Source organism: Schistocerca cancellata, unplaced genomic scaffold (assembly GCF_023864275.1).
Source record: "Schistocerca cancellata isolate TAMUIC-IGC-003103 unplaced genomic scaffold, iqSchCanc2.1 HiC_scaffold_417, whole genome shotgun sequence".
NCBI lineage: Eukaryota > Metazoa > Arthropoda > Insecta > Orthoptera > Acrididae > Schistocerca > Schistocerca cancellata.
The window spans coordinates 370701-393459 of record NW_026046434.1 but is presented as its reverse complement, the minus strand read 5'-3'; the positions used below and the strand labels follow the sequence as shown (position 1 = coordinate 393459).

Sequence of the window (22759 nt, the reverse complement as noted above, 5' to 3'; positions counted from 1 at the left end):
AATTCATGTTTGCTAGCCAAACGTGCTCCTCCTAAATGTTCCGTACATCATGCATTAGTGCTGATTATCAAGACTGTGTTGTGTGTCAGCCTTTTATGGTCATCAATTGCACTCTTCTTGTGTTGCTCACTCATTCTTGTAACTCAAAAGTACGTCGTTGTCATCCAAGCCTAGCACTTGGAGCAGGCCAAATCAAATGGCTCGTCCCCGTGCCACTCGAGAAACTCCCACAAGGCTTTCATGACATGTCGTAATCAAAGTCCTTCCACAACCTGTAGCGACATTTCTGCAACGACGCGGGTCCCGATACCAAAAGTATGACTTATGCTTGCTTCTATTCTATATAATAAAACCACCACTCGGAAAGCGCTATTCCCTTCCCACATCCCTCAGAATGTGGTGAACGATCATCGATTACAACCAAGATGCGATGAATCTCGATCGCAAGCCTCACGCTCAGGGACAGTGCTACCACTCATCATCGTGGTTACGTCTACTCCAGCTTTGAACTAGAGAGAGTTGAAGACATACTACAGAAATGATCCTGTGAAGTATGATCTTGCTAGCAAGCTATCACCGCTCGCTACTTATGCCACGAGACCGTCAACACGCCCTACGAGAATACGACACACTCTTCACATTTCGCGATTTACTTATCGAAGAATTTCTTAAGCTCGGACATTCTGCAAAGAACCTACTTCTACTCTTACTTGGCCGCCATGATCTCACTCAGCTATTTTGTGCGCTACCAGTGCTTCTTGTCTTCCGAAATGAGAGACCATTGCCTCACGCGAGACTGTATGTAAACACCGCTTGCACCTCCGGCCGCTAGATGGGGTCCTGGGGCACATACAGTAGCATCCTATGGCGCAAGCAGACATGCCAAATAGCCACTGAAAGACAAACACACAAGACGGCGTTCATAGGACTCTTGTGCTTTCTTTAAAGCCGCCTCTCTCTTCGAAAATTTTCGCACCGCACTAGTTTATTCACCTCACCCTAACAGTGCAAACTCTTGTCGATATATCGCCACTTTCATGCATACTTCCTCTTTCGTTTCACTTTGCGTCTTACTTGATACCCGCCCAAGAGCTGCTGATATACAATACTCGCAATAAATGTGTTTCTCTCTGTATCTCTTTTCGCCTATCACGAGTATTGCTTTCCTCACATGGCAATTATGAAAACACCCACAGCTAAACAAACACTTCCACTCAGCGCCACGTCCATACTATCAATCATACGCCAGTAATTTCACAGCTACTTGCTCCACTAATACATTTCTTATGTCTACTGTTAAACAGATGAAGAATCAAAGTATACAACAAGTCTCTATGAACATCACTGTCAGGACATTTTACACACCTACGCATACCATGCCAATCTTTATGCTTCAACTATGATGGCCATGTGCTATGAATAAAGAAATTTCTCATAAAATAACAATTTTACAACTACTCCAACAAGTTCCTTACTAAAATGCTAGATGTTTAGCAATCCCCCCCCCCCCAAAAATCATCTCAGAACAATCTCAAGCAGTGCTTACATCCCATGAGCACTTCTTTGCAAACAAAACCACAAACTACTTTTTATACTAGCTTCCTTGTCACAGTGAACAGGAAACTAATGCTAGTGCCTCAGTTTACTAAAAAGCTTTTTTCGCTTGCAACAAATAAACTACCAACTTGAACCACTTGGATTTTCAGACACACACAGAAAACTTAATTCCACAGAAATTTAGGAGTAACAGTGGTTACCTCACATTTTCACACACACTCAAATAGCTAGTTCTGTGCACTTCACACTATGTTCTCATCGTGTTTCACCAGAGAACACAGTTATCACTATGAATGGATTCTGGTAAAAGAGCATTAAAAAAAAAAAAAAAAAACAGCCTGATCAAAGTGATTATCTGCACATCCTCTGCCAATATCATGTCACTCTATACCCGAGGGAAACTAGAATGCAGGGAAAGGAGCTTTGTTGTGAGCACTGTGTTGGTATTTCATCATTTACTGGCCAAAGTCTTCTCAAGCCAAGTATGCACCAGCTCTGTCTATGGCTGGGTCAATCAAGAGCCCCTATCAATTTTACTTAAAAGACAAGCAGCATCAACAACTCACAGGAGGCACTGAACATTTATACCATTATCTGCACCACCTTCCACTGATTTACTGAAGAAGAAACAGCAAAGTCTGGCCAATTTTGTACACAAGTAATCTTGAAAACATTGGAGTCAACAGCAGATACATAGTTTCCAAGACTGTAGCTAGGAACAACCCTTCCATTTCAAGATTTATCTCTCACTGAGACACATCATACCCAAACTACACCTACCAGGAAATTGCTACTCAATTCATCTCTAGCTATCTATGTCATATTCAACAACTGTCTCTTTCTCACCTAAATCTTCTACAAAACTGAGTACACTGTTATGAACAAAGAACCAATGCCACATTATGGCAACAAGCCAGTGCCACTAATATCCACTCTATTGAAAACAATTGAAATGCTCATCCTGCCCAACTAACCACCATCTACAGCCCAAATCTCACTCACATCATACCTACAAATCACAAACTTCTGCGGTAAAAATAATTTTGGGTTTCAAAACACAATCTACTAATCACATACTAGTATTTATTACAAAGCCTCTCAATTCATCATTCACTTCCAAATATCGGCTTATATGCTGTTGTGCAACTGCAGTGCAAGTAAACACCCTCAAATCATCTAGAACTGAGATGCGGAAAGGGTTCACCAAGAGTTTCCAGGACAATAAACAGCGCTCTCTCTCTCTTTACACAATCGCCTAACACACTGCAAGCCATTTCAGGGCAAATGTACTTGTTTCATTATACTACGAAACGGCCAATTACATTTTCAAATTAAAAAAGCATCTACCTGATCCAACGTGATCCGCTACTCCACGCCCTTCATTCTCACAACACAACCTACCTCTTGTTAATTACATTACGTTTTACTTGTGATTATGGCTCAGCAATAGCCGAGCACTACGAAAAATACCTTATAGACTCATTTAATGTTCCCCTCCACGGAAATCTTTAGTAAAAGGCGAAAGATTTATTCGTTTTGAAGGGAAACCAGAGTGCCGATCAACGCCCTCACTTCAATACTTATGGCTGCTTCTCTATTGCTTCTCCGCGAGAACGCGGAAAATTCTTTCCGCCTTGTCTACTTCTCTACTGTCAACAGACTTCCAGTGCCATGCAAGCACACACCCCAAACTAACTGTCAGCGCTGAAATACGTGTCTGCCAAATGTCGTCGATATTACTCTTCAGATAACTATTTTCATCATTTCTGTCACCATTCAAGCTGCTTCATTACCTCACCTGCCGACAGATGGCAGCACGCCCAATTCCTCTCGGCGACCCACCGTCAGAGACACAACTGCCCGCACTGCTCTGCATCTAACACTAATCTCTCTCCTCCCCACCACACTCGTTCACTGAAAAAACAGACAACTAGATAGTTCTTTGAACGCAAAACTAGGCCACATCAGACGCAACCTGTATGTAGATGTATGGTGCAAGGGAAATATCCCCCTGCTCCCACACAACTAATTAATACTAGTTGACAACAGAAATAAAATTTCTGCCGATAGTATTTGAACCAGTCTTATTCATTTGCGAATTTCATGCATTCCTTCTTGCAGATAACAGTGCCTTGCAAATCACTCAATTCATGTTTGCTAGCCAAACGTGCTCCTCCTAAATGTTCCGTACATCATGCATTAGTGCTGATTATCAAGACTGTGTTGTGTGTCAGCCTTTTATGGTCATCAATTGCACTCTTCTTGTGTTGCTCACTCATTCTTGTAACTCAAAAGTACGTCGTTGTCATCCAAGCCTAGCACTTGGAGCAGGCCAAATCAAATGGCTCGTCCCCGTGCCACTCGAGAAACTCCCACAAGGCTTTCATGACATGTCGTAATCAAAGTCCTTCCACAACCTGTAGCGACATTTCTGCAACGACGCGGGTCCCGATACCAAAAGTATGACTTATGCTTGCTTCTATTCTATATAATAAAACCACCACTCGGAAAGCGCTATTCCCTTCCCACATCCCTCAGAATGTGGTGAACGATCATCGATTACAACCAAGATGCGATGAATCTCGATCGCAAGCCTCACGCTCAGGGACAGTGCTACCACTCATCATCGTGGTTACGTCTACTCCAGCTTTGAACTAGAGAGAGTTGAAGACATACTACAGAAATGATCCTGTGAAGTATGATCTTGCTAGCAAGCTATCACCGCTCGCTACTTATGCCACGAGACCGTCAACACGCCCTACGAGAATACGACACACTCTTCACATTTCGCGATTTACTTATCGAAGAATTTCTTAAGCTCGGACATTCTGCAAAGAACCTACTTCTACTCTTACTTGGCCGCCATGATCTCACTCAGCTATTTTGTGCGCTACCAGTGCTTCTTGTCTTCCGAAATGAGAGACCATTGCCTCACGCGAGACTGTATGTAAACACCGCTTGCACCTCCGGCCGCTAGATGGGGGCCTGGGGCACATACAGTAGCATCCTATGGCGCAAGCAGACATGCCAAATAGCCACTGAAAGACAAACACACAAGACGGCGTTCATAGGACTCTTGTGCTTTCTTTAAAGCCGCCTCTCTCTTCGAAAATTTTCGCACCGCACTAGTTTATTCACCTCACCCTAACAGTGCAAACTCTTGTCGATATATCGCCACTTTCATGCATACTTCCTCTTTCGTTTCACTTTGCGTCTTACTTGATACCCGCCCAAGAGCTGCTGATATACAATACTCGCAATAAATGTGTTTCTCTCTGTATCTCTCTTCGCCTATCACGAGTATTGCTTTTCCTCACATGGCAATTATGAAAACACCCACAGCTAAACAAACACTTCCACTCAGCGCCACGTCCACACTATCAATCATACGCCAGTAATTTCACAGCTACTTGCTCCACTAATACATTTCTTATGTCTACTGTTAAACAGATGAAGAATCAAAGTATACAACAAGTCTCTATGAACATCACTGTCACGACATTTTACAGACCTACGCATACCATGCCAATCTTTATGCTTCAACTATGATGGCCATGTGCTATGAATAAAGAAATTTCTCATAAAATAACAATTTTACAACTACTCCGACAAGTTCCTTACTAAAATGCTAGATGTTTAGCAATCCCCCCCCCCCCAAATCATCTCAGAATAATCTCAAGCAGTGCTTACATCCCATGAGCACTTCTTTGCAAACAAAACCACAAACTACTTTTTATACTAGCTTCCTTGTCACAGTGAACAGGAAACTAATGCTAGTGCCTCAGTTTACTAAAAAGCTTTTTTCGCTTGCAACAAATAAACTACCAACTTGAACCACTTGGATTTTCAGACACACACAGAAAACTTAATTCCACAGAAATTTAGGAGTAACAGTGGTTACCTCACATTTTCACACACACTCAAATAGCTAGTTCTGTGCACTTCACACTATGTTCTCATCGTGTTTCACCAGAGAACACAGTTATCACTATGAATGGATTCTGGTAAAAGAGCATTAAAAAAAAAACAGCCTGATCAAAGTGATTATCTGCACATCCTCTGCCAATATCATGTCACTCTATACCCGAGGGAAACTAGAATGCAGGGAAAGGAGCTTTGTTGTGAGCACTGTGTTGGTATTTCATCATTTACTGGCCAAAGTCTTCTCAAGCCAAGTATGCACCAGCTCTGTCTATGGCTGGGTCAATCAAGAGCCCCTATCAATTTTACTTAAAAGACAAGCAGCATCAACAACTCACAGGAGGCACTGAACATTTATACCATTATCTGCACCACCTTCCACTGATTTACTGAAGAAGAAACAGCAAAGTCTGGCCAATTTTGTACACAAGTAATCTTGAAAACATTGGAGTCAACAGCAGATACATAGTTTCCAAGACTGTAGCTAGGAACAACCCTTCCATTTCAAGATTTATCTCTCACTGAGACACATCATACCCAAACTACACCTACCAGGAAATTGCTACTCAATTCATCTCTAGCTATCTATGTCATATTCAACAACTGTCTCTTTCTCACCTAAATCTTCTACAAAACTGAGTACACTGTTATGAACAAAGAACCAATGCCACATTATGGCAACAAGCCAGTGCCACTAATATCCACTCTATTGAAAACAATTGAAATGCTCATCCTGCCCAACTAACCACCATCTACAGCCCAAATCTCACTCACATCATACCTACAAATCACAAACTTCTGCGGTAAAAATAATTTTGGGTTTCAAAACACAATCTACTAATCACATACTAGTATTTATTACAAAGCCTCTCAATTCATCATTCACTTCCAAATATCGGCTTATATGCTGTTGTGCAACTGCAGTGCAAGTAAACACCCTCAAATCATCTAGAACTGAGATGCGGAAAGGGTTCACCAAGAGTTTCCAGGACAATAAACAGCGCTCTCTCTCTCTTTACACAATCGCCTAACACACTGCAAGCCATTTCAGGGCAAATGTACTTGTTTCATTATACTACGAAACGGCCAATTACATTTTCAAATTAAAAAAGCATCTACCTGATCCAACGTGATCCGCTACTCCACGCCCTTCATTCTCACAACACAACCTACCTCTTGTTAATTACATTACGTTTTACTTGTGATTATGGCTCAGCAATAGCCGAGCACTACGAAAAATACCTTATAGACTCATTTAATGTTCCCCTCCACGGAAATCTTTAGTAAAAGGCGAAAGATTTATTCGTTTTGAAGGGAAACCAGAGTGCCGATCAACGCCCTCACTTCAATACTTATGGCTGCTTCTCTATTGCTTCTCCGCGAGAACGCGGAAAATTCTTTCCGCCTTGTCTACTTCTCTACTGTCAACAGACTTCCAGTGCCATGCAAGCACACACCCCAAACTAACTGTCAGCGCTGAAATACGTGTCTGCCAAATGTCGTCGATATTACTCTTCAGATAACTATTTTCATCATTTCTGTCACCATTCAAGCTGCTTCATTACCTCACCTGCCGACAGATGGCAGCACGCCCAATTCCTCTCGGCGACCCACCGTCAGAGACACAACTGCCCGCACTGCTCTGCATCTAACACTAATCTCTCTCCTCCCCACCACACTCGTTCACTGAAAAAACAGACAACTAGATAGTTCTTTGAACGCAAAACTAGGCCACATCAGACGCAACCTGTATGTAGATGTATGGTGCAAGGGAAATATCCCCCTGCTCCCACACAACTAATTAATACTAGTTGACAACAGAAATAAAATTTCTGCCGATAGTATTTGAACCAGTCTTATTCATTTGCGAATTTCATGCATTCCTTCTTGCAGATAACAGTGCCTTGCAAATCACTCAATTCATGTTTGCTAGCCAAACGTGCTCCTCCTAAATGTTCCGTACATCATGCATTAGTGCTGATTATCAAGACTGTGTTGTGTGTCAGCCTTTTATGGTCATCAATTGCACTCTTCTTGTGTTGCTCACTCATTCTTGTAACTCAAAAGTACGTCGTTGTCATCCAAGCCTAGCACTTGGAGCAGGCCAAATCAAATGGCTCGTCCCCGTGCCACTCGAGAAACTCCCACAAGGCTTTCATGACATGTCGTAATCAGAGTCCTTCCACAACCTGTAGCGACATTTCTGCAACGACGCGGGTCCCGATACCAAAAGTATGACTTATGCTTGCTTCTATTCTATATAATAAAACCACCACTCGGAAAGCGCTATTCCCTTCCCACATCCCTCAGAATGTGGTGAACGATCATCGATTACAACCAAGATGCGATGAATCTCGATCGCAAGCCTCACGCTCAGGGACAGTGCTACCACTCATCATCGTGGTTACGTCTACTCCAGCTTTGAACTAGAGAGAGTTGAAGACATACTACAGAAATGATCCTGTGAAGTATGATCTTGCTAGCAAGCTATCACCGCTCGCTACTTATGCCACGAGACCGTCAACACGCCCTACGAGAATACGACACACTCTTCACATTTCGCGATTTACTTATCGAAGAATTTCTTAAGCTCGGACATTCTGCAAAGAACCTACTTCTACTCTTACTTGGCCGCCATGATCTCACTCAGCTATTTTGTGCGCTACCAGTGCTTCTTGTCTTCCGAAATGAGAGACCATTGCCTCACGCGAGACTGTATGTAAACACCGCTTGCACCTCCGGCCGCTAGATGGGGGCCTGGGGCACATACAGTAGCATCCTATGGCGCAAGCAGACATGCCAAATAGCCACTGAAAGACAAACACACAAGACGGCGTTCATAGGACTCTTGTGCTTTCTTTAAAGCCGCCTCTCTCTTCGAAAATTTTCGCACCGCACTAGTTTATTCACCTCACCCTAACAGTGCAAACTCTTGTCGATATATCGCCACTTTCATGCATACTTCCTCTTTCGTTTCACTTTGCGTCTTACTTGATACCCGCCCAAGAGCTGCTGATATACAATACTCGCAATAAATGTGTTTCTCTCTGTATCTCTCTTCGCCTATCACGAGTATTGCTTTTCCTCACATGGCAATTATGAAAACACCCACAGCTAAACAAACACTTCCACTCAGCGCCACGTCCACACTATCAATCATACGCCAGTAATTTCACAGCTACTTGCTCCACTAATACATTTCTTATGTCTACTGTTAAACAGATGAAGAATCAAAGTATACAACAAGTCTCTATGAACATCACTGTCAGGACATTTTACAGACCTACGCATACCATGCCAATCTTTATGCTTCAACTATGATGGCCATGTGCTATGAATAAAGAAATTTCTCATAAAATAACAATTTTACAACTACTCCGACAAGTTCCTTACTAAAATGCTAGATGTTTAGCAATCCCCCCCCCCCCCCCCCCAAATCATCTCAGAATAATCTCAAGCAGTGCTTACATCCCATGAGCACTTCTTTGCAAACAAAACCACAAACTACTTTTTATACTAGCTTCCTTGTCACAGTGAACAGGAAACTAATGCTAGTGCCTCAGTTTACTAAAAAGCTTTTTTCGCTTGCAACAAATAAACTACCAACTTGAACCACTTGGATTTTCAGACACACACAGAAAACTTAATTCCACAGAAATTTAGGAGTAACAGTGGTTACCTCACATTTTCACACACACTCAAATAGCTAGTTCTGTGCACTTCACACTATGTTCTCATCGTGTTTCACCAGAGAACACAGTTATCACTATGAATGGATTCTGGTAAAAGAGCATTAAAAAAAAAAAAAAAACAGCCTGATCAAAGTGATTATCTGCACATCCTCTGCCAATATCATGTCACTCTATACCCGAGGGAAACTAGAATGCAGGGAAAGGAGCTTTGTTGTGAGCACTGTGTTGGTATTTCATCATTTACTGGCCAAAGTCTTCTCAAGCCAAGTATGCACCAGCTCTGTCTATGGCTGGGTCAATCAAGAGCCCCTATCAATTTTACTTAAAAGACAAGCAGCATCAACAACTCACAGGAGGCACTGAACATTTATACCATTATCTGCACCACCTTCCACTGATTTACTGAAGAAGAAACAGCAAAGTCTGGCCAATTTTGTACACAAGTAATCTTGAAAACATTGGAGTCAACAGCAGATACATAGTTTCCAAGACTGTAGCTAGGAACAACCCTTCCATTTCAAGATTTATCTCTCACTGAGACACATCATACCCAAACTACACCTACCAGGAAATTGCTACTCAATTCATCTCTAGCTATCTATGTCATATTCAACAACTGTCTCTTTCTCACCTAAATCTTCTACAAAACTGAGTACACTGTTATGAACAAAGAACCAATGCCACATTATGGCAACAAGCCAGTGCCACTAATATCCACTCTATTGAAAACAATTGAAATGCTCATCCTGCCCAACTAACCACCATCTACAGCCCAAATCTCACTCACATCATACCTACAAATCACAAACTTCTGCGGTAAAAATAATTTTGGGTTTCAAAACACAATCTACTAATCACATACTAGTATTTATTACAAAGCCTCTCAATTCATCATTCACTTCCAAATATCGGCTTATATGCTGTTGTGCAACTGCAGTGCAAGTAAACACCCTCAAATCATCTAGAACTGAGATGCGGAAAGGGTTCACCAAGAGTTTCCAGGACAATAAACAGCGCTCTCTCTCTCTTTACACAATCGCCTAACACACTGCAAGCCATTTCAGGGCAAATGTACTTGTTTCATTATACTACGAAACGGCCAATTACATTTTCAAATTAAAAAAGCATCTACCTGATCCAACGTGATCCGCTACTCCACGCCCTTCATTCTCACAACACAACCTACCTCTTGTTAATTACATTACGTTTTACTTGTGATTATGGCTCAGCAATAGCCGAGCACTACGAAAAATACCTTATAGACTCATTTAATGTTCCCCTCCACGGAAATCTTTAGTAAAAGGCGAAAGATTTATTCGTTTTGAAGGGAAACCAGAGTGCCGATCAACGCCCTCACTTCAATACTTATGGCTGCTTCTCTATTGCTTCTCCGCGAGAACGCGGAAAATTCTTTCCGCCTTGTCTACTTCTCTACTGTCAACACACTTCCAGTGCCATGCAAGCACACACCCCAAACTAACTGTCAGCGCTGAAATACGTGTCTGCCAAATGTCGTCGATATTACTCTTTAGATAACTATTTTCATCATTTCTGTCACCATTCAAGCTGCTTCATTACCTCACCTGCCGACAGATGGCAGCACGCCCAATTCCTCTCGGCGACCCACCGTCAGAGACACAACTGCCCGCACTGCTCTGCATCTAACACTAATCTCTCTCCTCCCCACCACACTCGTTCACTGAAAAAACAGACAACTAGATAGTTCTTTGAACGCAAAACTAGGCCACATCAGACGCAACCTGTATGTAGATGTATGGTGCAAGGGAAATATCCCCCTGCTCCCACACAACTAATTAATACTAGTTGACAACAGAAATAAAATTTCTGCCGATAGTATTTGAACCAGTCTTATTCATTTGCGAATTTCATGCATTCCTTCTTGCAGATAACAGTGCCTTGCAAATCACTCAATTCATGTTTGCTAGCCAAACGTGCTCCTCCTAAATGTTCCGTACATCATGCATTAGTGCTGATTATCAAGACTGTGTTGTGTGTCAGCCTTTTATGGTCATCAATTGCACTCTTCTTGTGTTGCTCACTCATTCTTGTAACTCAAAAGTACGTCGTTGTCATCCAAGCCTAGCACTTGGAGCAGGCCAAATCAAATGGCTCGTCCCCGTGCCACTCGAGAAACTCCCACAAGGCTTTCATGACATGTCGTAATCAAAGTCCTTCCACAACCTGTAGCGACATTTCTGCAACGACGCGGGTCCCGATACCAAAAGTATGACTTATGCTTGCTTCTATTCTATATAATAAAACCACCACTCGGAAAGCGCTATTCCCTTCCCACATCCCTCAGAATGTGGTGAACGATCATCGATTACAACCAAGATGCGATGAATCTCGATCGCAAGCCTCACGCTCAGGGACAGTGCTACCACTCATCATCGTGGTTACGTCTACTCCAGCTTTGAACTAGAGAGAGTTGAAGACATACTACAGAAATGATCCTGTGAAGTATGATCTTGCTAGCAAGCTATCACCGCTCGCTACTTATGCCACGAGACCGTCAACACGCCCTACGAGAATACGACACACTCTTCACATTTCGCGATTTACTTATCGAAGAATTTCTTAAGCTCGGACATTCTGCAAAGAACCTACTTCTACTCTTACTTGGCCGCCATGATCTCACTCAGCTATTTTGTGCGCTACCAGTGCTTCTTGTCTTCCGAAATGAGAGACCATTGCCTCACGCGAGACTGTATGTAAACACCGCTTGCACCTCCGGCCGCTAGATGGGGGCCTGGGGCACATACAGTAGCATCCTATGGCGCAAGCAGACATGCCAAATAGCCACTGAAAGACAAACACACAAGACGGCGTTCATAGGACTCTTGTGCTTTCTTTAAAGCCGCCTCTCTCTTCGAAAATTTTCGCACCGCACTAGTTTATTCACCTCACCCTAACAGTGCAAACTCTTGTCGATATATCGCCACTTTCATGCATACTTCCTCTTTCGTTTCACTTTGCGTCTTACTTGATACCCGCCCAAGAGCTGCTGATATACAATACTCGCAATAAATGTGTTTCTCTCTGTATCTCTCTTCGCCTATCACGAGTATTGCTTTTCCTCACATGGCAATTATGAAAACACCCACAGCTAAACAAACACTTCCACTCAGCGCCACGTCCACACTATCAATCATACGCCAGTAATTTCACAGCTACTTGCTCCACTAATACATTTCTTATGTCTACTGTTAAACAGATGAAGAATCAAAGTATACAACAAGTCTCTATGAACATCACTGTCAGGACATTTTACAGACCTACGCATACCATGCCAATCTTTATGCTTCAACTATGATGGCCATGTGCTATGAATAAAGAAATTTCTCATAAAATAACAATTTTACAACTACTCCGACAAGTTCCTTACTAAAATGCTAGATGTTTAGCAATCCCCCCCCCCCCAAATCATCTCAGAATAATCTCAAGCAGTGCTTACATCCCATGAGCACTTCTTTGCAAACAAAACCACAAACTACTTTTTATACTAGCTTCCTTGTCACAGTGAACAGGAAACTAATGCTAGTGCCTCAGTTTACTAAAAAGCTTTTTTCGCTTGCAACAAATAAACTACCAACTTGAACCACTTGGATTTTCAGACACACACAGAAAACTTAATTCCACAGAAATTTAGGAGTAACAGTGGTTACCTCACATTTTCACACACACTCAAATAGCTAGTTCTGTGCACTTCACACTATGTTCTCATCGTGTTTCACCAGAGAACACAGTTATCACTATGAATGGATTCTGGTAAAAGAGCATTAAAAAAAAAACAGCCTGATCAAAGTGATTATCTGCACATCCTCTGCCAATATCATGTCACTCTATACCCGAGGGAAACTAGAATGCAGGGAAAGGAGCTTTGTTGTGAGCACTGTGTTGGTATTTCATCATTTACTGGCCAAAGTCTTCTCAAGCCAAGTATGCACCAGCTCTGTCTATGGCTGGGTCAATCAAGAGCCCCTATCAATTTTACTTAAAAGACAAGCAGCATCAACAACTCACAGGAGGCACTGAACATTTATACCATTATCTGCACCACCTTCCACTGATTTACTGAAGAAGAAACAGCAAAGTCTGGCCAATTTTGTACACAAGTAATCTTGAAAACATTGGAGTCAACAGCAGATACATAGTTTCCAAGACTGTAGCTAGGAACAACCCTTCCATTTCAAGATTTATCTCTCACTGAGACACATCATACCCAAACTACACCTACCAGGAAATTGCTACTCAATTCATCTCTAGCTATCTATGTCATATTCAACAACTGTCTCTTTCTCACCTAAATCTTCTACAAAACTGAGTACACTGTTATGAACAAAGAACCAATGCCACATTATGGCAACAAGCCAGTGCCACTAATATCCACTCTATTGAAAACAATTCAAATGCTCATCCTGCCCAACTAACCACCATCTACAGCCCAAATCTCACTCACATCATACCTACAAATCACAAACTTCTGCGGTAAAAATAATTTTGGGTTTCAAAACACAATCTACTAATCACATACTAGTATTTATTACAAAGCCTCTCAATTCATCATTCACTTCCAAATATCGGCTTATATGCTGTTGTGCAACTGCAGTGCAAGTAAACACCCTCAAATCATCTAGAACTGAGATGCGGAAAGGGTTCACCAAGAGTTTCCAGGACAATAAACAGCGCTCTCTCTCTCTTTACACAATCGCCTAACACACTGCAAGCCATTTCAGGGCAAATGTACTTGTTTCATTATACTACGAAACGGCCAATTACATTTTCAAATTAAAAAAGCATCTACCTGATCCAACGTGATCCGCTACTCCACGCCCTTCATTCTCACAACACAACCTACCTCTTGTTAATTACATTACGTTTTACTTGTGATTATGGCTCAGCAATAGCCGAGCACTACGAAAAATACCTTATAGACTCATTTAATGTTCCCCTCCACGGAAATCTTTAGTAAAAGGCGAAAGATTTATTCGTTTTGAAGGGAAACCAGAGTGCCGATCAACGCCCTCACTTCAATACTTATGGCTGCTTCTCTATTGCTTCTCCGCGAGAACGCGGAAAATTCTTTCCGCCTTGTCTACTTCTCTACTGTCAACAGACTTCCAGTGCCATGCAAGCACACACCCCAAACTAACTGTCAGCGCTGAAATACGTGTCTGCCAAATGTCGTCGATATTACTCTTCAGATAACTATTTTCATCATTTCTGTCACCATTCAAGCTGCTTCATTACCTCACCTGCCGACAGATGGCAGCACGCCCAATTCCTCTCGGCGACCCACCGTCAGAGACACAACTGCCCGCACTGCTCTGCATCTAACACTAATCTCTCTCCTCCCCACCACACTCGTTCACTGAAAAAACAGACAACTAGATAGTTCTTTGAACGCAAAACTAGGCCACATCAGACGCAACCTGTATGTAGATGTATGGTGCAAGGGAAATATCCCCCTGCTCCCACACAACTAATTAATACTAGTTGACAACAGAAATAAAATTTCTGCCGATAGTATTTGAACCAGTCTTATTCATTTGCGAATTTCATGCATTCCTTCTTGCAGATAACAGTGCCTTGCAAATCACTCAATTCATGTTTGCTAGCCAAACGTGCTCCTCCTAAATGTTCCGTACATCATGCATTAGTGCTGATTATCAAGACTGTGTTGTGTGTCAGCCTTTTATGGTCATCAATTGCACTCTTCTTGTGTTGCTCACTCATTCTTGTAACTCAAAAGTACGTCGTTGTCATCCAAGCCTAGCACTTGGAGCAGGCCAAATCAAATGGCTCGTCCCCGTGCCACTCGAGAAACTCCCACAAGGCTTTCATGACATGTCGTAATCAAAGTCCTTCCACAACCTGTAGCGACATTTCTGCAACGACGCGGGTCCCGATACCAAAAGTATGACTTATGCTTGCTTCTATTCTATATAATAAAACCACCACTCGGAAAGCGCTATTCCCTTCCCACATCCCTCAGAATGTGGTGAACGATCATCGATTACAACCAAGATGCGATGAATCTCGATCGCAAGCCTCACGCTCAGGGACAGTGCTACCACTCATCATCGTGGTTACGTCTACTCCAGCTTTGAACTAGAGAGAGTTGAAGACATACTACAGAAATGATCCTGTGAAGTATGATCTTGCTAGCAAGCTATCACCGCTCGCTACTTATGCCACGAGACCGTCAACACGCCCTACGAGAATACGACACACTCTTCACATTTCGCGATTTACTTATCGAAGAATTTCTTAAGCTCGGACATTCTGCAAAGAACCTACTTCTACTCTTACTTGGCCGCCATGATCTCACTCAGCTATTTTGTGCGCTACCAGTGCTTCTTGTCTTCCGAAATGAGAGACCATTGCCTCACGCGAGACTGTATGTAAACACCGCTTGCACCTCCGGCCGCTAGATGGGGGCCTGGGGCACATACAGTAGCATCCTATGGCGCAAGCAGACATGCCAAATAGCCACTGAAAGACAAACACACAAGACGGCGTTCATAGGACTCTTGTGCTTTCTTTAAAGCCGCCTCTCTCTTCGAAAATTTTCGCACCGCACTAGTTTATTCACCTCACCCTAACAGTGCAAACTCTTGTCGATATATCGCCACTTTCATGCATACTTCCTCTTTCGTTTCACTTTGCGTCTTACTTGATACCCGCCCAAGAGCTGCTGATATACAATACTCGCAATAAATGTGTTTCTCTCTGTATCTCTCTTCGCCTATCACGAGTATTGCTTTTCCTCACATGGCAATTATGAAAACACCCACAGCTAAACAAACACTTCCACTCAGCGCCACGTCCACACTATCAATCATACGCCAGTAATTTCACAGCTACTTGCTCCACTAATACATTTCTTATGTCTACTGTTAAACAGATGAAGAATCAAAGTATACAACAAGTCTCTATGAACATCACTGTCAGGACATTTTACAGACCTACGCATACCATGCCAATCTTTATGCTTCAACTATGATGGCCATGTGCTATGAATAAAGAAATTTCTCATAAAATAACAATTTTACAACTACTCCGACAAGTTCCTTACTAAAATGCTAGATGTTTAGCAATCCCCCCCCCCCCCCAAATCATCTCAGAATAATCTCAAGCAGTGCTTACATCCCATGAGCACTTCTTTGCAAACAAAACCACAAACTACTTTTTATACTAGCTTCCTTGTCACAGTGAACAGGAAACTAATGCTAGTGCCTCAGTTTACTAAAAAGCTTTTTTCGCTTGCAACAAATAAACTACCAACTTGAACCACTTGGATTTTCAGACACACACAGAAAACTTAATTCCACAGAAATTTAGGAGTAACAGTGGTTACCTCACATTTTCACACACACTCAAATAGCTAGTTCTGTGCACTTCACACTATGTTCTCATCGTGTTTCACCAGAGAACACAGTTATCACTATGAATGGATTCTGGTAAAAGAGCATTAAAAAAAAAAAAAAAAACAGCCTGATCAAAGTGATTATCTGCACATCCTCTGCCAATATCATGTCACTCTATACCCGAGGGAAACTAGAATGCAGGGAAAGGAGCTTTGTTGTGAGCACTGTGTTGGTATTTCATCATTTACTGGCCAAAGTCTTCTCAAGCCAAGTATGCACCAGCTCTGTCTATGGCTGGGTCAATCAAGAGCCCCTATCAATTTTACTTAAAAGACAAGCAGCATCAACAACTCACAGGAGGCACTGAACATTTATACCATTATCTGCACCACCTTCCACTGATTTACTGAAGAAGAAACAGCAAAGTCTGGCCAATTTTGTACACAAGTAATCTTGAAAACATTGGAGTCAACAGCAGATACATAGTTTCCAAGACTGTAGCTAGGAACAACCCTTCCATTTCAAGATTTATCTCTCACTGAGACACATCATACCCAAACTACACCTACCAGGAAATTGCTACTCAATTCATCTCTAGCTATCTATGTCATATTCAACAACTGTCTCTTTCTCACCTAAATCTTCTACAAAACTGAGTACACTGTTATGAACAAAGAACCAATGCCACATTATGGCAACAAGCCAGTGCCACTAATATCCACTCTATTGAAAACAATTGAAATGCTCATCCTGCCCAACTAACCACCATCTACAGCCCAAATCTCACTCACATCATACCTACAAATCACAAACTTCTGCGGTAAAAATAATTTTGGGTTTCAAAACACAATCTACTAATCACATACTAGTATTTATTACAAAGCCTCTCAATTCATCATTCACTTCCAAATATCGGCTTATATGCTGTTGTGCAACTGCAGTGCAAGTAAACACCCTCAAATCATCTAGAACTGAGATGCGGAAAGGGTTCACCAAGAGTTTCCAGGACAATAAACAGCGCTCTCTCTCTCTTTACACAATCGCCTAACACACTGCAAGCCATTTCAGGGCAAATGTACTTGTTTCATTATACTACGAAACGGCCAATTACATTTTCAAATTAAAAAAGCATCTACCTGATCCAACGTGATCCGCTACTCCACGCCCTTCATTCTCACAACACAACCTACCTCTTGTTAATTACATTACGTTTTACTTGTGATTATGGCTCAGCAATAGCCGAGCACTACGAAAAATACCTTATACACTCATTTAATGTTCCCCTCCACGGAAATCTTTAGTAAAAGGCGAAAGATTTATTCGTTTTGAAGGGAAACCAGAGTGCCGATCAACGCCCTCACTTCAATACTTATGGCTGCTTCTCTATTGCTTCTCCGCGAGAACGCGGAAAATTCTTTCCGCCTTGTCTACTTCTCTACTGTCAACACACTTCCAGTGCCATGCAAGCACACACCCCAAACTAACTGTCAGCGCTGAAATACGTGTCTGCCAAATGTCGTCGATATTACTCTTTAGATAACTATTTTCATCATTTCTGTCACCATTCAAGCTGCTTCATTACCTCACCTGCCGACAGATGGCAGCACGCCCAATTCCTCTCGGCGACCCACCGTCAGAGACACAACTGCCCGCACTGCTCTGCATCTAACACTAATCTCTCTCCTCCCCACCACACTCGTTCACTGAAAAAACAGACAACTAGATAGTTCTTTGAACGCAAAACTAGGCCACATCAGACGCAACCTGTATGTAGATGTATGGTGCAAGGGAAATATCCCCCTGCTCCCACACAACTAATTAATACTAGTTGACAACAGAAATAAAATTTCTGCCGATAGTATTTGAACCAGTCTTATTCATTTGCGAATTTCATGCATTCCTTCTTGCAGATAACAGTGCCTTGCAAATCACTCAATTCATGTTTGCTAGCCAAACGTGCTCCTCCTAAATGTTCCGTACATCATGCATTAGTGCTGATTATCAAGACTGTGTTGTGTGTCAGCCTTTTATGGTCATCAATTGCACTCTTCTTGTGTTGCTCACTCATTCTTGTAACTCAAAAGTACGTCGTTGTCATCCAAGCCTAGCACTTGGAGCAGGCCAAATCAAATGGCTCGTCCCCGTGCCACTCGAGAAACTCCCACAAGGCTTTCATGACATGTCGTAATCAAAGTCCTTCCACAACCTGTAGCGACATTTCTGCAACGACGCGGGTCCCGATACCAAAAGTATGACTTATGCTTGCTTCTATTCTATATAATAAAACCACCACTCGGAAAGCGCTATTCCCTTCCCACATCCCTCAGAATGTGGTGAACGATAACGATTACAACCAAGATGCGATGAATCTCGATCGCAAGCCTCACGCTCAGGGACAGTGCTACCACTCATCATCGTGGTTACGTCTACTCCAGCTTTGAACTAGAGAGAGTTGAAGACATACTACAGAAATGATCCTGTGAAGTATGATCTTGCTAGCAAGCTATCACCGCTCGCTACTTATGCCACGAGACCGTCAACACGCCCTACGAGAATACGACACACTCTTCACATTTCGCGATTTACTTATCGAAGAATTTCTTAAGCTCGGACATTCTGCAAAGAACCTACTTCTACTCTTACTTGGCCGCCATGATCTCACTCAGCTATTTTGTGCGCTACCAGTGCTTCTTGTCTTCCGAAATGAGAGACCATTGCCTCACGCGAGACTGTATGTAAACACCGCTTGCACCTCCGGCCGCTAGATGGGGGCCTGGGGCACATACAGTAGCATCCTATGGCGCAAGCAGACATGCCAAATAGCCACTGAAAGACAAACACACAAGACGGCGTTCATAGGACTCTTGTGCTTTCTTTAAAGCCGCCTCTCTCTTCGAAAATTTTCGCACCGCACTAGTTTATTCACCTCACCCTAACAGTGCAAACTCTTGTCGATATATCGCCACTTTCATGCATACTTCCTCTTTCGTTTCACTTTGCGTCTTACTTGATACCCGCCCAAGAGCTGCTGATATACAATACTCGCAATAAATGTGTTTCTCTCTGTATCTCTCTTCGCCTATCACGAGTATTGCTTTTCCTCACATGGCAATTATGAAAACACCCACAGCTAAACAAACACTTCCACTCAGCGCCACGTCCACACTATCAATCATACGCCAGTAATTTCACAGCTACTTGCTCCACTAATACATTTCTTATGTCTACTGTTAAACAGATGAAGAATCAAAGTATACAACAAGTCTCTATGAACATCACTGTCAGGACATTTTACAGACCTACGCATACCATGCCAATCTTTATGCTTCAACTATGATGGCCATGTGCTATGAATAAAGAAATTTCTCATAAAATAACAATTTTACAACTACTCCGACAAGTTCCTTACTAAAATGCTAGATGTTTAGCAATCCCCCCCCCCCAAAATCATCTCAGAATAATCTCAAGCAGTGCTTACATCCCATGAGCACTTCTTTGCAAACAAAACCACAAACTACTTTTTATACTAGCTTCCTTGTCACAGTGAACAGGAAACTAATGCTAGTGCCTCAGTTTACTAAAAAGCTTTTTTCGCTTGCAACAAATAAACTACCAACTTGAACCACTTGGATTTTCAGACACACACAGAAAACTTAATTCCACAGAAATTTAGGAGTAACAGTGGTTACCTCACATTTTCACACACACTCAAATAGCTAGTTCTGTGCACTTCACACTATGTTCTCATCGTGTTTCACCAGAGAACACAGTTATCACTATGAATGGATTCTGGTAAAAGAGCATTAAAAAAAAAAAAAAACAGCCTGATCAAAGTGATTATCTGCACATCCTCTGCCAATATCATGTCACTCTATACCCGAGGGAAACTAGAATGCAGGGAAAGGAGCTTTGTTGTGAGCACTGTGTTGGTATTTCATCATTTACTGGCCAAAGTCTTCTCAAGCCAAGTATGCACCAGCTCTGTCTATGGCTGGGTCAATCAAGAGCCCCTATCAATTTTACTTAAAAGACAAGCAGCATCAACAACTCACAGGAGGCACTGAACATTTATACCATTATCTGCACCACCTTCCACTGATTTACTGAAGAAGAAACAGCAAAGTCTGGCCAATTTTGTACACAAGTAATCTTGAAAACATTGGAGTCAACAGCAGATACATAGTTTCCAAGACTGTAGCTAGGAACAACCCTTCCATTTCAAGATTTATCTCTCACTGAGACACATCATACCCAAACTACACCTACCAGGAAATTGCTACTCAATTCATCTCTAGCTATCTATGTCATATTCAACAACTGTCTCTTTCTCACCTAAATCTTCTACAAAACTGAGTACACTGTTATGAACAAAGAACCAATGCCACATTATGGCAACAAGCCAGTGCCACTAATATCCACTCTATTGAAAACAATTGAAATGCTCATCCTGCCCAACTAACCACCATCTACAGCCCAAACCTCACTCACATCATACCTACAAATCACAAACTTCTGCGGTAAAAATAATTTTGGGTTTCAAAACACAATCTACTAATCACATACTAGTATTTATTACAAAGCCTCTCAATTCATCATTCACTTCCAAATATCGGCTTATATGCTGTTGTGCAACTGCAGTGCAAGTAAACACCCTCAAATCATCTAGAACTGAGATGCGGAAAGGGTTCACCAAGAGTTTCCAGGACAATAAACAGCGCTCTCTCTCTCTTTACACAATCGCCTAACACACTGCAAGCCATTTCAGGGCAAATGTACTTGTTTCATTATACTACGAAACGGCCAATTACATTTTCAAATTAAAAAAGCATCTACCTGATCCAACGTGATCCGCTACTCCACGCCCTTCATTCTCACAACACAACCTACCTCTTGTTAATTACATTACGTTTTACTTGTGATTATGGCTCAGCAATAGCCGAGCACTACGAAAAATACCTTATACACTCATTTAATGTTCCCCTCCACGGAAATCTTTAGTAAAAGGCGAAAGATTTATTCGTTTTGAAGGGTAACCAGAGTGCCGATCAACGCCCTCACTTCAATACTTATGGCTGCTTCTCTATTGCTTCTCCGCGAGAACGCGGAAAATTCTTTCCGCCTTGTCTACTTCTCTACTGTCAACACACTTCCAGTGCCATGCAAGCACACACCCCAAACTAACTGTCAGCGCTGAAATACGTGTCTGCCAAATGTCGTCGATATTACTCTTTAGATAACTATTTTCATCATTTCTGTCACCATTCAAGCTGCTTCATTACCTCACCTGCCGACAGATGGCAGCACGCCCAATTCCTCTCGGCGACCCACCGTCAGAGACACAACTGCCCGCACTGCTCTGCATCTAACACTAATCTCTCTCCTCCCCACCACACTCGTTCACTGAAAAAACAGACAACTAGATAGTTCTTTGAACGCAAAACTAGGCCACATCAGACGCAACCTGTATGTAGATGTATGGTGCAAGGGAAATATCCCCCTGCTCCCACACAACTAATTAATACTAGTTGACAACAGAAATAAAATTTCTGCCGATAGTATTTGAACCAGTCTTATTCATTTGCGAATTTCATGCATTCCTTCTTGCAGATAACAGTGCCTTGCAAATCACTCAATTCATGTTTGCTAGCCAAACGTGCTCCTCCTAAATGTTCCGTACATCATGCATTAGTGCTGATTATCAAGACTGTGTTGTGTGTCAGCCTTTTATGGTCATCAATTGCACTCTTCTTGTGTTGCTCACTCATTCTTGTAACTCAAAAGTACGTCGTTGTCATCCAAGCCTAGCACTTGGAGCAGGCCAAATCAAATGGCTCGTCCCCGTGCCACTCGAGAAACTCCCACAAGGCTTTCATGACATGTCGTAATCAAAGTCCTTCCACAACCTGTAGCGACATTTCTGCAACGACGCGGGTCCCGATACCAAAAGTATGACTTATGCTTGCTTCTATTCTATATAATAAAACCACCACTCGGAAAGCGCTATTCCCTTCCCACATCCCTCAGAATGTGGTGAACGATCATCGATTACAACCAAGATGCGATGAATCTCGATCGCAAGCCTCACGCTCAGGGACAGTGCTACCACTCATCATCGTGGTTACGTCTACTCCAGCTTTGAACTAGAGAGAGTTGAAGACATACTACAGAAATGATCCTGTGAAGTATGATCTTGCTAGC

At 42.3% G+C, this 22759-nt stretch overlaps 13 non-coding genes across 13 annotated transcripts; all 13 read right to left on the bottom strand.

Moving 5' to 3' along the window:
• Positions 1–354: 354 nt before the first annotated feature.
• Positions 355–561, bottom strand: LOC126123038 (small nucleolar RNA U3). Its single transcript, XR_007526155.1, has one exon. It is a non-coding gene; the product is annotated as a small nucleolar RNA U3 (small nucleolar RNA).
• A 2433-nt stretch (positions 562–2994) lies between these two features.
• Positions 2995–3113, bottom strand: LOC126123159 (U5 spliceosomal RNA). The gene has a single exon (XR_007526264.1). It is a non-coding gene; the product is annotated as a U5 spliceosomal RNA (small nuclear RNA).
• Positions 3114–4056: 943 nt separating this feature from the next.
• On the bottom strand, positions 4057–4263 carry LOC126123037 (small nucleolar RNA U3). Its single transcript, XR_007526154.1, has one exon. It is a non-coding gene; the product is annotated as a small nucleolar RNA U3 (small nucleolar RNA).
• A 2424-nt stretch (positions 4264–6687) lies between these two features.
• Positions 6688–6806, bottom strand: LOC126123158 (U5 spliceosomal RNA). Its single transcript, XR_007526263.1, has one exon. It is a non-coding gene; the product is annotated as a U5 spliceosomal RNA (small nuclear RNA).
• Positions 6807–7749: 943 nt separating this feature from the next.
• LOC126123036 (small nucleolar RNA U3) lies at positions 7750–7956 on the bottom strand. The gene has a single exon (XR_007526153.1). It is a non-coding gene; the product is annotated as a small nucleolar RNA U3 (small nucleolar RNA).
• A 2436-nt stretch (positions 7957–10392) lies between these two features.
• On the bottom strand, positions 10393–10511 carry LOC126123156 (U5 spliceosomal RNA). The gene has a single exon (XR_007526261.1). It is a non-coding gene; the product is annotated as a U5 spliceosomal RNA (small nuclear RNA).
• A 943-nt stretch (positions 10512–11454) lies between these two features.
• LOC126123035 (small nucleolar RNA U3) lies at positions 11455–11661 on the bottom strand. Its single transcript, XR_007526152.1, has one exon. It is a non-coding gene; the product is annotated as a small nucleolar RNA U3 (small nucleolar RNA).
• Positions 11662–14085: 2424 nt separating this feature from the next.
• LOC126123155 (U5 spliceosomal RNA) lies at positions 14086–14204 on the bottom strand. Its single transcript, XR_007526260.1, has one exon. It is a non-coding gene; the product is annotated as a U5 spliceosomal RNA (small nuclear RNA).
• Positions 14205–15147: 943 nt separating this feature from the next.
• On the bottom strand, positions 15148–15354 carry LOC126123033 (small nucleolar RNA U3). The gene has a single exon (XR_007526150.1). It is a non-coding gene; the product is annotated as a small nucleolar RNA U3 (small nucleolar RNA).
• A 2433-nt stretch (positions 15355–17787) lies between these two features.
• LOC126123180 (U5 spliceosomal RNA) lies at positions 17788–17906 on the bottom strand. Its single transcript, XR_007526283.1, has one exon. It is a non-coding gene; the product is annotated as a U5 spliceosomal RNA (small nuclear RNA).
• A 943-nt stretch (positions 17907–18849) lies between these two features.
• LOC126123059 (small nucleolar RNA U3) lies at positions 18850–19055 on the bottom strand. Its single transcript, XR_007526174.1, has one exon. It is a non-coding gene; the product is annotated as a small nucleolar RNA U3 (small nucleolar RNA).
• Positions 19056–21484: 2429 nt separating this feature from the next.
• Positions 21485–21603, bottom strand: LOC126123190 (U5 spliceosomal RNA). The gene has a single exon (XR_007526292.1). It is a non-coding gene; the product is annotated as a U5 spliceosomal RNA (small nuclear RNA).
• A 943-nt stretch (positions 21604–22546) lies between these two features.
• Positions 22547–22753, bottom strand: LOC126123031 (small nucleolar RNA U3). Its single transcript, XR_007526149.1, has one exon. It is a non-coding gene; the product is annotated as a small nucleolar RNA U3 (small nucleolar RNA).
• Between the last annotated feature and the right edge of the window lie 6 nt (positions 22754–22759).